General features: G+C 41.7%; 1 protein-coding gene across 1 annotated transcript in view; it reads left to right on the plus strand.

Moving 5' to 3' along the window:
- Positions 1–547: 547 nt before the first annotated feature.
- LOC127352960 (unconventional myosin-IXAb) overlaps positions 548–14,169 on the plus strand; it is a 130,865-nt gene continuing 117,243 nt past the window's right edge. Inside the window, exon 1 of the mRNA XM_051381874.1 lies at positions 548–924. The gene's annotated coding sequence lies outside the window, so the exon portion shown is untranslated. The remainder of the gene's footprint in view (positions 925–14,169) is intronic.

Below are 14,169 nucleotides of genomic sequence, written 5' to 3' on the forward strand. Positions count from 1 at the left end.
GCTGAGCAGGTATTGGCAAGAATATGGTGATATGATATGTATCACGATACTAGGGTTACAATTCAATATATTGGGATATATTGCGATACTCTAACGATATATTGTGATTTTTAAAAATCTAATTTTAGAAAACAATTACCCAATTGTGGCGCAAGAGGAAGAATTAAAGGATCACCAAACTTATTACAGTCAAATGTCATAAATAAAGGGCTTCTACAGGTTTTCTCCAGGTTACTGACTCAGTCAGTATGTCGGGATAGTCTTTGTGCATCATATGTGGTAAAGTAGAAGTAGAAAACAACACTAAAAGGACACACTATGTGTTGATGAAAGGGGTGTCCACACTTTTGGCCACACCCCACACTCATATCATGTGCTGAGTGACACATACATGGTCACTCTTTTATAAGAAAGAATCAAAATGAAATTAAAACTGAACCGCCAATTCATCACCTGGAAACAACCCGCTATTTCTCAAGAGGGTCCTCCCATTATCCCACCCACCCATAACACTGCCATATAGCTCCCACCCTACAGGGCCCTTGCGTTTCGTGGACGCGCAGTGCGAGTGCACGCAGCGTACGACTGGCAGCGGTTGTAGACGAGAGGAAAAAGGAGACCAGAGCAAAGAGGAGCTGTGGGAGGAAGGAGACGGGAGACCTCAGACCAGACGCTCTCAGGACTACGACAGAGAGACAGAAGGGTGGACAAGGAGAAAGTGGATCATATCTGCGGCATATTTGGAGGTTGGAGCAGTACGGGGTACGTGGTGCGGACTGTTACGCACGACAGCGTTTCCCTGCGGTAAAATCAGCCTGAGTTTTTGGACAGGAGGCGCGCGGCTTGCCTGCTCTTCCTCGTCCGAGAAGAGGGTTTATAGCGGGGAGGTTTACGGAGCAGCGGACTGAAGGCGCACAGGAGGAGGTAAGCCCCCCCCTCACATTTAAGTCCACATAGTATTAATGTTTTGCTGTCAGTAAGGCGGACCAGCAGAGCTCGGAGTGGGGAATGTCAAACCTCTCGCTGTCTGTCAGTGGAACAGCTGCAGCCTCCCGTTCCCCATTCAAATCCCCTGCCAGACCACGTAACACGTATGCTCACGAACGAAACGGATCGACATGGTTCAGAACACCTTTCCAGCAGCCCTGTATGTACGCAGCCAGGGCTCCAAGGCTCCCAGCCCTCCTCACCCCCTCTCCCCCTTCCTCACCTCATCCCCCACCACCCCTCTCCTCCATCCCCACCGCTGCTGCTGCTGCTGCTGCTGCTGCTGCCACCTCGGATGAATGTCACGCTGTTTTCTTACATAATGCGTGAATGTGCCGTTACAGATGTTGCCTGGTGTATGCTGGACGCCACATCTGGGTTGCAGTTTTGTCTGTGTGTGTGTGTGTGTGTGTGTGTGTGTGGAGTCTGACACAGTGCAGCAGCAGCAATAAACGTGACGCACTGATATAAATGGATGAGGTAGAGAGAGAGAGAGAGAGAGAGAGAGAGAGAGAGAGAGAGAGATGGAGATCCGTCCAGAGCGGCGTTGGTTGGGTTCATTGTCGCAGAGGAAGGTTGGAGCTGGGAATGAGATCTGTGTCATGTTGTTGGTGTAAAAGGCTGGTTTTGTTTTTTGCTGCTACACGGTGTTGAGAGCTGTGACGGACGGCTGTGGCATTTTTCGTCATGTGTGAGGCGTTTAAGGCTGCTTACATCACACTGCTGCTACCTGATGGGGCATGGCTGAGCCTTTCTCTTTACAGCTGGACACAAGGGTGCTCTGCTGCTGTGCACTTGTAGTTGTGTGGATGAAGGTTAATGTAGGCTGTTGTGTTGGTGTAAAAGCTGCTGTGTGATCTCCTGTTGATCACAACAAACAGCCACAGACGGTTATAGAGGAGACTGAATCTCCTTTAATACCCCCTGTTAACCTATGACTGACATTTTACATCATCAAGGTTAGAGCTGAAATGATAAGTCAAGTAATCAATTAGTTGATGGACAGAAATTTAATCTGCTTTTTAAGTAATTTTGAGGTAAAAATGCCCCATAAATCATTGATTTAAGCTCCTCAAATGTGAATATCTTCCAGTTTGGTTATATCTTCTGGTTTTTGAAGGTTGGTCAGTCAAAACAAGAAATGTATAGATGTCAACTTCCTGCATTTCTACTGTTTTATGAGTTGATGAGTTTAGAATAGGGAATGTAAAGAAAAAGCATGGAATAGGTAGAAATAATGTATTTATTATTGAGCCATTATTTAAAGAATAAGAGCATTAGAGCATAAATGGTCTAAAGCAGTTCGGGTGGATTTACCTATTTAGTATCTTTTATATGAATTTGCCACCGTCACTCAGTTTAGAGCTGAAAAACAGCAACAAAGAAAGTGGGTTTGCTGCCCAGGCTTCAGCTGGAGCTGAAGTTTGGTTGAATTTAGTCAGCTGACGTGTTAAAACAGGCCCACATGACCTCGGCCAGACCAGACCAGCCCAGCAGTGCCCCCGAGGTCTCTGTCCACGAGCCCAAAAGCTTCAAGAGGTGACCCAGCCTTCTCCTCCTTCTCCCGCTCTGCAGTGCCTGAGTTGAGCAACAGCACAGAGGAGCCGTGGCTGCATGTGACGAGTCTCCACTGGCCTGTGGCAATGTTGGTGAAATGCCACAGGGAAGGAGATAAAGTCATTACAGGTGGATTATTTTGAAATGCCAGGACAGATGAGAGCTTCTCAGCTCCTGCAGGAGATCTGCAGTCGACACGTCTGACTCCGCCTGCCACTGGTTCAGTCTGAGGAGAAATCCCTTATTGCGTTGTCAACTCTGCTGACATTAACATTTCATTCAGGTTATTACGTAAGTGGCAAAGCCCTTGAGAACAGGCCTGAAAACATTGCTTTGACAGCTCCAGCTGTCCAGCGAATGTACTCGTGAACGCAGCTTGAAAGCAGCTCAGAAGTGCCTCATTTTTAAATGTGTGACAGATGAAGTCGTCATGGCAGAAGAGCATCCACAGTGACGTTTTCCACCTCAGTCACAGTCAATATTAACATCACCACAGTAATCACATACAAGGAGGAAGCTGAAAAAGGAATATCATTCAATAATTCATAGAATGACAAGTAAGCCCTTTTTCTAGAACATCTGAAGCATTTTTACATACATTCTGAGACAGGTCTGCTGTCAGATCAGTATTTCTGAACTCTCACTTATATCCCGGAAGAAAAGAAGAAATATGTCCATATTCCACATGAACAGAGCTGCTCATCTTAGTTTTAATGGGAAACTGATGTTTAAAGGCTCAATATGGTGTGGAAACAATTTGTGACTATAAAAGCAATTCATACTTAAGAAGTGATTCTGAGCCAGGATTTACACCCTTTAAATCAGGAACCATCAATGTACGTTGATTTACTTTGGTGCATTGATGTGTCTGAGCAGATCAGAGGGTGGGAGAAGTTCTTCTTTAAGGTGCTTTCACACCTGCAGTCTGGTTTACTTCAGACGCAGCTGGAAAAGAGGTGTTTTATGCTGTAATATAATGGGAAACTAGCTAGGGATTGCTAAGTGTCTCTCACTCTTTAATGAAAAACACCAGATTACAGCGGTTTTAATGTGTTTTCACTTTCAGTGAATGTTTGCTAGTAGAAATTAGACGTGTGAAGCCTTAAAAATCTGGCCATGATAAAACTGATTTGGACCTGAAGTATACTGATTTATCTCTTGCTGAGCAAATTTAGCATGTGTACGAAGTCAATCTGTATATTTACAGTGTATATGGCATAACTTGTTTACCTCCTCTTTATCTGTTTATCATTAATGGAAAAACAACTGGCCTGTATGATGTCATAGCTGACCCTTTTTTTTATACTAACTGACATCCAATCACTTTTCTCATAGATTTATCATAATCTACAAGCTCTGATGATGGTGTCTGTATTAGATCATGGAGATAAGCTCATCAGCAGATTTAGGGCGGAGCTAAAAGCCCTTCTACTGTAACCTGCAGAAAATGGTTTCAATCCACAAGCCCACTGACCCGCATTTCTGTTGTGTTCAACCTCTTCAGCTGACAGCTTTAAAGGTCCATTGTGTAACATTTATTGGCAGAAATGGAATATAATATTCTTTTATAGGTATTTTTTTAATATTATATAATCACCTGAAAATAAGAATCCTTGTTTTTTAGTTACCTTAGCACTGGCTCTAAATAGGGCCTTCAGTGTTTTTGCAACCACCGTAGTTCCTCCTAAGCGCTTGAAAGGAGAGGGTGAAGCAAGGGGGTTGTAATCTGCAACTACACCACTAGATGCCACTAAATCCTACACTCTGGACCTTCAAGAGAAATGGTTTTGTTGTATGTAACTGGTTTCCACTGGACCCCAGTGTACTTGCTTGAGCAGCCGAATCACGTTCCAACCTGCTGCTGCAATGCTCAAGGCTTCATGTAAGACAATACAAGGATGAGGTCAGTGTTTCACGTACCATGTCAGCGCAGCTATATGCATCTCTAACCAGGTGTATTTATAGAGCTTCCACAATGGCAGTGGAGCTGGTGTTGTGTGTGTGTGGGGAATCTTAAATAGCGTCTGCCTTTGTCCTGACACAGACAAGAGGACTTCAGAGGATACTACAGTTAAGTAGTCATGTTTTCATTGTTGTCACTGGCATTCGTCAGGGGAAATTAGAGTTTGACGATATCCCAGTAGTGTTTTTCCATTAATCAAATCTGTTATTTTGGGACAAAGCACATTATTTTAGTGTAGTTTTATTAGCCGTTGGGAAGATTGCCAGATGAAGGAGTAATCACCATACATTTCCTTCAAACCTTTTTTTCACATGTTGGAGCTGCAGCTAAGACATTTGTACACAGTTGTTTCATTAAGCTGTGATGTTTGATGCACAGGAGTTTTACAGTTTACTTCTCAGTTCTACTTACCTAATGTCAGCCTTCATCATCTACCTAAGCATGATCTGCTTGCATTGAACTGTGGGTTTTATGTGTCTTTAGGGTGAACTGTAGTGACTGTGGAGTCTTATAGCCCTCATTCATAAACAACTGGTCATGTGGCTGCAATGCATTCTGGGCAATTGAGGCCACTGTCAGTGGAGTAATTGGCATGTCTTCCTGTTCTTTGTATGTATTTGTCACTATATGTTTGTCATAAGTAAGTTTGTCTCTTTAATTCTGATGGACACCAACATGTGACATTTTAATGCTTCAGATACAAAAGTCATGCTCTTTAAAGGATATATGTGGTGATATTTTTGTCAACAAATCCCATTTTAAAAAACAGACAAAAGAAACAACAATGAATGGATACTTTTAACAAGTAACATGTATTTTCCTTTGTCATAGAGCTTCATTTGTGACCAAAAACTAGTAAAAACACACAAATTAGCTACACTGTTGCACTGGCTGACATGTTCCTTCATTACGATTTATTTTGGTTTTTTGGTTTTGGTTCATTTTGAATCAGTCCCAACACCATCCTGCTACAATTGATACTCACTAGAGAACCAAATGTGTATTAATCCGCAGCTGAAAATAGTCCCCAACAAATGCGCTATTTACTCCTGTTTGAGTTGCTAAAAACCACAGTGCCCAGCTGCTTTAGGAAATAAGCCTGAGCCTTTTTAAAGGTAAATGTATATGTTTCTGAAGTGTTTTTAAACCAATAAATCTCCAGAAGGAACCAGTGGGCTTAGAGCTGAGTGCCACAGAAATGGAAAAGAAGTCAGTTGAAGAAAGTATTGACAGATATACAAATGCATTGTTGATGTCGGCCTTATCCTTTAACTCCACAGTAGTAGAGGAAGTAGCTTGACATGATGTGTTATTTCATGTTATCTATGGTTTGATAAGTTCACTATAAATTAGAAAAACTCCCAAGCAACAGCATGGCCCTAGAAATGCTACTTTCTCTATGGATGTTGCTGAAGCACTTTGGATACATCGGGTCTACTCTAGGATTTGCTGTGTCTTTATGGCTCCTTGCAAATACAATTTAGCATATACATGCGCAAACAGCTGTATTTAAAAGAATAATTAAAAGGGTCCTGCACCTTTCTTAAAAATCGCCACAGTCAGTTGGATCGTTCAGTGGAACCGTGACCGCTGACACACGTCTGCTGTTTATGCTGCTAGTCGAGGCCGCCTGCTGACCTCTGTGACACTCTTGTGACATGAAAGCGATTTGTTACACTGTTGATGTTCTGACAGATAATAGAGTCTTTAAGTGTTTAAGTTTAGTCCATCATATTAACCACAGTCTGAATTCGGAGGGGATAACCTCACACAGAAAAGTTTGCTCCTTTTTTTTTTAAAGCCTTCATCCATAGCTGAGGTTAATTCATGAGCACATTTTCCTTGTTAGGTTTTACATATTCTTTAGAGAATAACTCTCAAAGAAACTTTGTCCAAAACAAAAAGAGACAGCCGGCAAGAAACTCTACCTCTCTCTTGTGCAGCTGTCCAACAATATTAAAATCCCTTTCACTTTTTCCACAGTCTCCTTCAAAGGAGTTGCTGCAGCATAATACTGTCAGCGGCGCAGATTGTTAGCGTGATAGGAGAAGTCCTTTTGATTCCAACATGGCTTGATATTTAGCAGAGTTCTGGTGTTTGTTATTCTTCTAGCTGTTCTAAGCCGGGCCCTCTGTGAATTTTTGCATCTTTTATCGCTTCTCACATCTCTTTGTGATATTCATTTAACCTCATTCTATGGCTGTCGCTGCCGTATTCAAAAAAAAAGATTTCTCATTGTGCAAATAAACATGTCTTGATTTAGTTGCTTAAGTGTTTTCTTTATGTGGAGAATTGGAGCACTTGATTGTGTTTCTTGCAACAGGCAGCAGCTGGTGAGGGCATGGATCAGTCCCCTGGCACCGCTCGGGGCAAAGAGCAGCCAGCAGCATCGCAGCTCTCCTGCTTGGCTGATCACAGATGGAGCGACAAGAAGAGAAAGTTTGACAGGGAAAAGGGATGATTGCTAGAAAGAGTGTAGGCATTAATACATGTTGAGGGATTCCTTCTAAATCAACCGGGCCCTCTGCAGATTAGGGCTATGCTTCTAGCTTTTGTAAAAAGTGTAGCTAGAAGATATTAAAGGAAAATTTGGGTTTATTACAATGCGGGTGTAGATAGATGAGTAGTTTCGCCCATCATCTCTGTCCTCTATGATAACATACAGTAATACTCATCAAAGTAATTGCTCAGATGATTAACTTCTGGAGCACTGCACAATTGTGATCCAGACTCTGCAATCATTGGTGTTAGGAATCATCCAAATCCCCACATCTATGAGCAGCTTCTAACTAGACAGGCCCTCCGGCTCATATGAGTTCCAACTTCTACCCTCTGGCAGAAGCTATATAAGTTCCCAGATGTCGAGTGAGCCACTACAAACAATGCTTTTGTACATAGATGTGTTGGTATTTTACATTTAAGTAGGTGCAGTTGGCTTACAGTTTGTTCAGTGGGCCTGTGTAGTTAGCAGCAGTACTGTGTAGTTGTTTATCATTTGGTTTTAATTCTCTTCTGTATTCATTTCATTTCATTTCATTTCATTTCGTTTCATGCACCTTTGAACCAGGAAGTCGGTCTGTGAACTCTGATGTCTTACAACAGAGAGTTTGGGTCATAATTGTAGCATTCAACTTTTCTGTTCTGTTCCAAGATAATCTCAGGGTTTGTTTAAAGCCTCTGTGACTGACTGATGTATTCCTTGACATATAATTTTTGTTATGATTGTTGCCAAATTTCCAGGTCTAAGTTATTAACTTGGTGAGTACAATGTTATCATAACCGACTCGAAACATTGCCTAAAGGACAGAAATAAGACCATAGCTATATAAAACCAGAATTCCACTTTAAGTTTTTCTATTTCATCCCCCTCTCCTTGTTGACTTCAGGGGGGTTTAGTGTTCAGAGAGCCCATCCACATGATCCACATGACCCCAGTCCAAGCATTAAGCCAGTAGTCATCTGCCCTGCTGACGTGTCTTTGATCAGTTCTCTGAATCCCTAAAAGCCTTGAGGTCACCGATGTTAGAGCTGACACTCAGAGGTCTACACACTGGGCCAAGCAAAGGGAATTTCCCCACAACAATCAATAAAATATCACATTAATCATTTTGTTTACCAACTTTTTCAGTTTAGATCGTGAGTCGAGCAGCTGAGTGCAGCCAGGAACCAAACCAGTGAGACTGTCGCAGCTGGACGTGGGTTTGAGGAACCCACAAAAAACAATGGCAGGAGGCTCAGAGGATGTGATGCATGAATGTAATGAAAAATCTCAAATTCCTATTTATTCCAATAGGCGATGCTGTGAAGCTCCAGTCAGCTGTAATTTGTGTTGGTTAGGGTGGAATTTGATAGAAAACAGTAAGAGACCAACCCAAATGCTTGCTTGTGCCTTGAACTTCCACTGAAAGCGCTTCAGTGAATTCAGGTGGTTACTATTTGCCCCCAACCGGTGTTTTAGCTCTGCTGCTGATGCTGACGCTTGCATTGTTTGTCTCACTGTGTTGCCAGCAGATTGATGGAGCTGTTGCTCAGATTGACAGATCTAGGCTCGGTCAGCCACTCTACCCTAAAGCCAGCCAGACTCTGCCTGTGAAAAAATGCCTGAGAGGGTAAATCGGTAGTTAAAAAAAACTCTCACCCCTCTGCAGTTAGCACCGTGTCATTTTGGGGTTCAGAGGCAGTCGATAATGTTACATCTCACTCGCATCTGTGGTGCAGGTCTTAAGCATATTTGACAGGGTGCCTGCAGACTCAGGAGGCTGCGTTATTCAGCGCTCGTGTCTCTTCTCCCGAGAGCTGAATTACTGTCTTTAATAAGTGCTTGTCTCATATTTGTGCTGTCAGTTAGTTTTGCGAGCAGCGTCTGGTTTCAGTCACCGTGGACTGGCTGCGGGTTTGGAGTTGTAGCCAAATGACGCCCTGCTGAAGAGTGCTGGCAGCCGACACACACGCGAGAGGAATTTGAATACATGCACAACACGACAGGCAGGCAGGCAAGACAAGCGTGTGACCTACTGTCTGCCACGGCTTTGTTGCAATATGCTGTTGGCAGTGTGTATGTGTGTGTCTGTGTGTCTGTGTGTATGTGTGACAGAAAGAGAGAGAGACAGTGGTGGCCAGAGCCAGAACAAAGCAGTCTGCGACCAGAGGACTTGGGTGTGGCACTCAGTTTGATGAAGCACCAAATGAAGTCTGATCTCTCAATACCTATGCTTTACCAAATCTATTTATCTGTAGCTGTGTATTAAACGTCAGTACTTTGAATACCGATTGAAATGTGTCTGTCCCATCGAGCATCAGATCTGTCGAGATACCAAAGGGATTAATGCTCGTATCTTGTTTATGAACACATAGTTCCTGATCATTTCGCCTGTTTTGGGCAAGATTTGCTGCTTTTCTCTGCTTAAAATCACAGTAAACTGGCTGTCGTTGGTCTGTTGTTGGACAAAATGAGGAAATTGAAGATGTCACCTTGGGCTTTAGAAAATTGTAATTTTTTCACATTTGTTGTTATATAGACCACATACTTAATTGAGAAAGGTCAATAATGACCATAATCCGTAGTTGCGTCCCTAATTTGAGTTCTTGTGTGGCTCAAAAACTGGTTTACTGTCTATACCTCAGAGAAAGGGTGAGGTAGAAAAAAGTATTTTCTGAAACCTGTATAAAAGAAAATCAAATGATACAAGTCCTATTCATTTGTAGTTCATCTTCCTTTTCCTGTCTCTTGCTTGTCTCTTCTCTGTTCTTCTGGCCCTAAAAGCTTAGTCATTCTGCCAAGGTTGTCTGAAAGTTGCTCTGTCCTGCAGTCTGTCCTACTTTGGTGCGCAACTCTAAACTGGGACGCCAGTAATACGAATATAGCAGGTAGGCAGGCTCAAAATCACATGATGTGTAGATTGAAGCACTGAAGGTGCAGACGTCTCCTCTTCTGTCTCGCTGTCTTATTAATGATTTTGTCCTTTTGTCTTTTAATTGTGATTTGGTGGTTCTGTCCTTCAGCACTGACACTGAACCTGATGATAGTTTTCTCTGGATGAGAGTGGCAGCTAATTTGCCTAAAATGTAAATAATCTTCTACTATCTCATCTTAGTTAAATGTGTATGAAGTGACATGTTTTCACCTTCACAAGGGCCTTGAACATGTGATTATACTGTCTAATATGGAGCCATTCTGCACATCAAACAGTTGGCATCTTTCTTCAGGCTCATCATTATCTGATGATGTCGGTCTTGTGGAGATCCATAGAAGCCATGTTTTCATCACTCTTCAGATAATCTGGCTCTTCCTTCCCGTTTTATTTATTATTGTTTATTAATAAAGCTCTTTTCAACCTCTAAAATGTGAGGATTTGCTTATTATTGTAAATTAAAGATCTTTTTGGGGACTTTTGGTCGGACAACACAAGGAATATCCAAGAGTGAATGGCTTTTAGTAATTGTGATTGCAATTTTTTTTTTTTTTTTTTACTATCTTCTGAGATTTTATAGACTCAATAACAAACCAGTTAATTAAAAAAACTACAGATTAATTTATTTATAATAAAAATAAAGCTGCCCTAAAGCATCTGCATTGTTCTTTATACTCTTATTAGGATCCTCAATAGCTGGTTTCTTCTGTCTTGTTTGGGTCCATAAACACTCAACCTACAGCAGCTGTGTTTTCAGCGTTGTCTCTGTTGTTCTGACGCCTTTCTTCTGTTTTCATCCTCATTATACGTATGTTAATGAGAGAATCAGTAGGTACTGTCAGCCCTCACACACACGGTTTCTGCAGGGAGTAGAAGCTTGGTCCATCTTCCTCCTTTCTCTACTACGGATCATTCATTAATTCATTGATTCTTACGTCGGTTACGTACCTCATCAGCCTTCCTTGACAGGCAGCAGTTGCTAGGAGCCAGACTCACTCACTCACTCACTCAATCTCAAATAAGCTCCTAGTTGATAAGAATAACGGTCACCACCGATGAGCGTCAGAGGTGTTGTGTTGTATTTATTAACTCAGAGGACGCATCAGGTAAGAAGGCTCCTTTTCATGTTTCTTTTATCCCAGGCTCAGTAAAATCTAATAAAAAGAAGCTTATTTTTACTCTGTCAGTCTTCAGGTGTGTTGCTGCAGTTTTCCTCACATTTTCCTTTAGAAATGTGACATCTTCAGTTAGGTGAATGTTTGTTTTTCTCTTGGTATTCATCTCTAAATCATGGCTGGCTCTCTTGATAATAGATTAATCATCAGTTTGATTGTAAAAAATGCCAGATTTCAGTATTTGATTGATTGAGATTGCGGGTCGCCACAGAGGATCATCTGTTTTCATCTCTGATTAATTGAGAAAATAATTGGTAGATTAATGTAATTGTTAGTTGAAGCCCTAATGGAATCATTTGGGCACTTGTATGCATCTGAATGTAATGAAAAGAAAAACCTTGGCAACAGTGCAAGATATATAAACAAACACAAGATGGAACAATAAAAACAAACAGCTTAAAGGAGCAGTTCAGGATGTTTAGTGGACATACAGATGATGAATAAGGAGCTACAGTTCATAATATTTGGGGAAATGTTCTGTTTGTATCCATCAAGGAGTCGCAGTCCTTACAGCTGTTGTGCTAATGAAAAGCTCTCTGTGGTGCAGCAGAATAATAAGGCGAGCGAAGCAGCAGCAGCACTACAGTCTCATCTGGAACAATGATGAAAGCTGCTCATGTAAAACGAGCCTCGCACGAAGCGCTCTCATTGGTCGGTGACGAACGAAGGGAGGCGGGCAATTGGTTAGTGCTTTCTAAGTAGCCGTGATGTGGTTGGCTGTTGTTACGGTGCTGAGAGAGAGAGAGAGAGAGAGAGTGTGTGTGTGTGTGTGTGTGTGTGTGTGTGTGTGTGTGTGTGTGTGTGTGTGTGTGTGTGTGTGTGTGTGTGTGTGTGTGTGTGTGTGTGTGTGTGTGTGTGTGTGTGTGTGTGTGTGTGTGTTTGTGTGTATAAACTAGGGTGAAAGTATTGGTGACAGTATTGGTTTGTTTGTGTGTGTATGTGTGCGCGTGTTGTTGGGTGTGTTACAAAGCTAGGGTCAAGGGTGTGAAAGCTGGCCCGCTGTGGGTACATAGGTGTGAATGAATGGTCTTTGAGTTATGACATGTTACACACACACACACACACACACACACACACACACACAATTTTATATTTACAACGATATAAAACAGACAGAATAAGCGAATCCTCTCATTAAAGAAGCTATAAACAGAGAATCTTTGGTGTTTTTGCTCAGTAAATGTCTTAAACAATTAAACAATCAAACAATAAATTGGCAGTTCATTTTCTGTTGTCTCCATCTTTTGTTTCCTCTACTGCTGGTTTAAGCAGGCTTGAGTGTGTGTATGCTCGTGTGAAACACAATCTCATTAGTGCACTCATTAATGTAGACTTGTGAAAATGAGTGCCAGCCTCCATCATGGCCACTGTACATTCGCCTCCTGTATCACCGCCCCTACTGCGATGAATCCACAGTCGACAATCACTGGAAACTGTTTTGTTTTTTTGGTCTTTTGACAAAATGAAACTAAATGTACAGTGTTGGGGGACTCTTTTTTTTCTTGTAAAACCCTCAAGTGTACTTACTAAATCAGACTTGTAACTTCCTGTGTGCAGATGAGGTTTCCCAACTTTGGTCTTTTGAGAAAACATGAGGTCACACAAGCAAACCAAAGACGTCTTAAGCATAATGAATAACTTTTCCTGTTTCAGCCCAAACATGCTGTACGGACAATGAAAGTGTTCATTTTCATTTCTTACTGGCATCTCTGCTATTGAACAATCTGTGCTCTGTCTGCTTTTCACAAACAAGAACAGACATTTTTTTTTACATGAAAACCTACCTGACTTCAAATCCTGTATTCATTACACTTGTGTATAGACTTTAAATTAAAGGTTCAGAGTGTTCATTGTTGATTAGTGAAGGAAATATTAAATCTCCCACCTCTTCAGTCCATCTCCGCCTGACTGACAGTTGATTAGGTGGTCGAGACAGAGGAAGGAGGCAGAGCAGCTGCCGCCAGAGAGAAAACAATCAGCGAGTTGCACACTGGCCTCTAAGTGGATTTGGTGGCTGCAAGGCGGGAGGGAAGAAGGGAGGGAGGGGGAGGGGAGACGGTGTCTGTGCTACATGTCTAGATCCCCTTGTGGACTGTGTGTGTGTGTGTGATTAGATGTGCCTTTTGTTTTCAAGATGTGTGTGTGTTGCCAGTTCTGTGCAGTGATTTCGTTTTGCCAGAAATGTGTTGGACATGTGTCGTGGTTTGTGTGTGTAGGATGAAATTTTAATGATCCATTCGGGGAAACTGGGTCGTTCCACCAGCAAATGAATATGATACAGTAAAGAAATGGAGCATTTTAAGAGAAAAAAGAAACAGTCTGCGTTTATAACAGCAAATGTGTTGTATATTGATGACACTAGCAGTGAAATACATTCATTTGCCAGTTTATAAGGTATTCTGACAGCTAACATAGTATAATACAGTCCTGCAATAAATCCTGCGTTATTGTGGAGGTTATAATGTTCAGTTTTTGTTGTTTTAGAGAGGTGTTGATTTAACTTTATGATTTTGGAGGATGTAGTTTATGGTGCTGTTGAACTGTATTGCATTATACAGACAGGATATGAGAGATCGACAATGATTGAAAAAGATTGATTAATTGAAGGAAGGGACGACAACAGAAGAAGAATTTAAATATTTGTAATGTGACAATATTGCTAGAAACTATGTCAAAATAGCTGATACATATGACTGATAATAATTTTTCAATAACACCTTTGCAGAGGGCCGTGTGTGTGTGTGTGTGTGTGTGTGTGTGTGTGTGTGTGTGTGTGTGTGTGTGTGTGTGTGTGTGTGTGTGTGTGTGTGTGTGTGTGTGTGTGTGTGTGTGTGTGTGTGTGTGTTTTTGTGTATGGGTGTTTGCCTTTTTGTTTATAGCATCTTTAGCTTCTGTTGTGCTCTCACTGATGAAATGGATGTTTATACAGAGGAAATGGAAATTACATTTTCCAATTTCTAATCCTGTGTCATTCTGTTAATTGTTGTGTTATCTCTTAATATAAAATGAATCTTATTTCTCTTCCTGGAATATGTTAAGATATTTGTTTGATGACTCGACCCACACGAAGGTCCCT

This window comes from Dicentrarchus labrax, unplaced genomic scaffold (assembly GCF_905237075.1).
Source record: "Dicentrarchus labrax unplaced genomic scaffold, dlabrax2021, whole genome shotgun sequence".
Classification (NCBI taxonomy): domain Eukaryota; kingdom Metazoa; phylum Chordata; class Actinopteri; family Moronidae; genus Dicentrarchus; species Dicentrarchus labrax.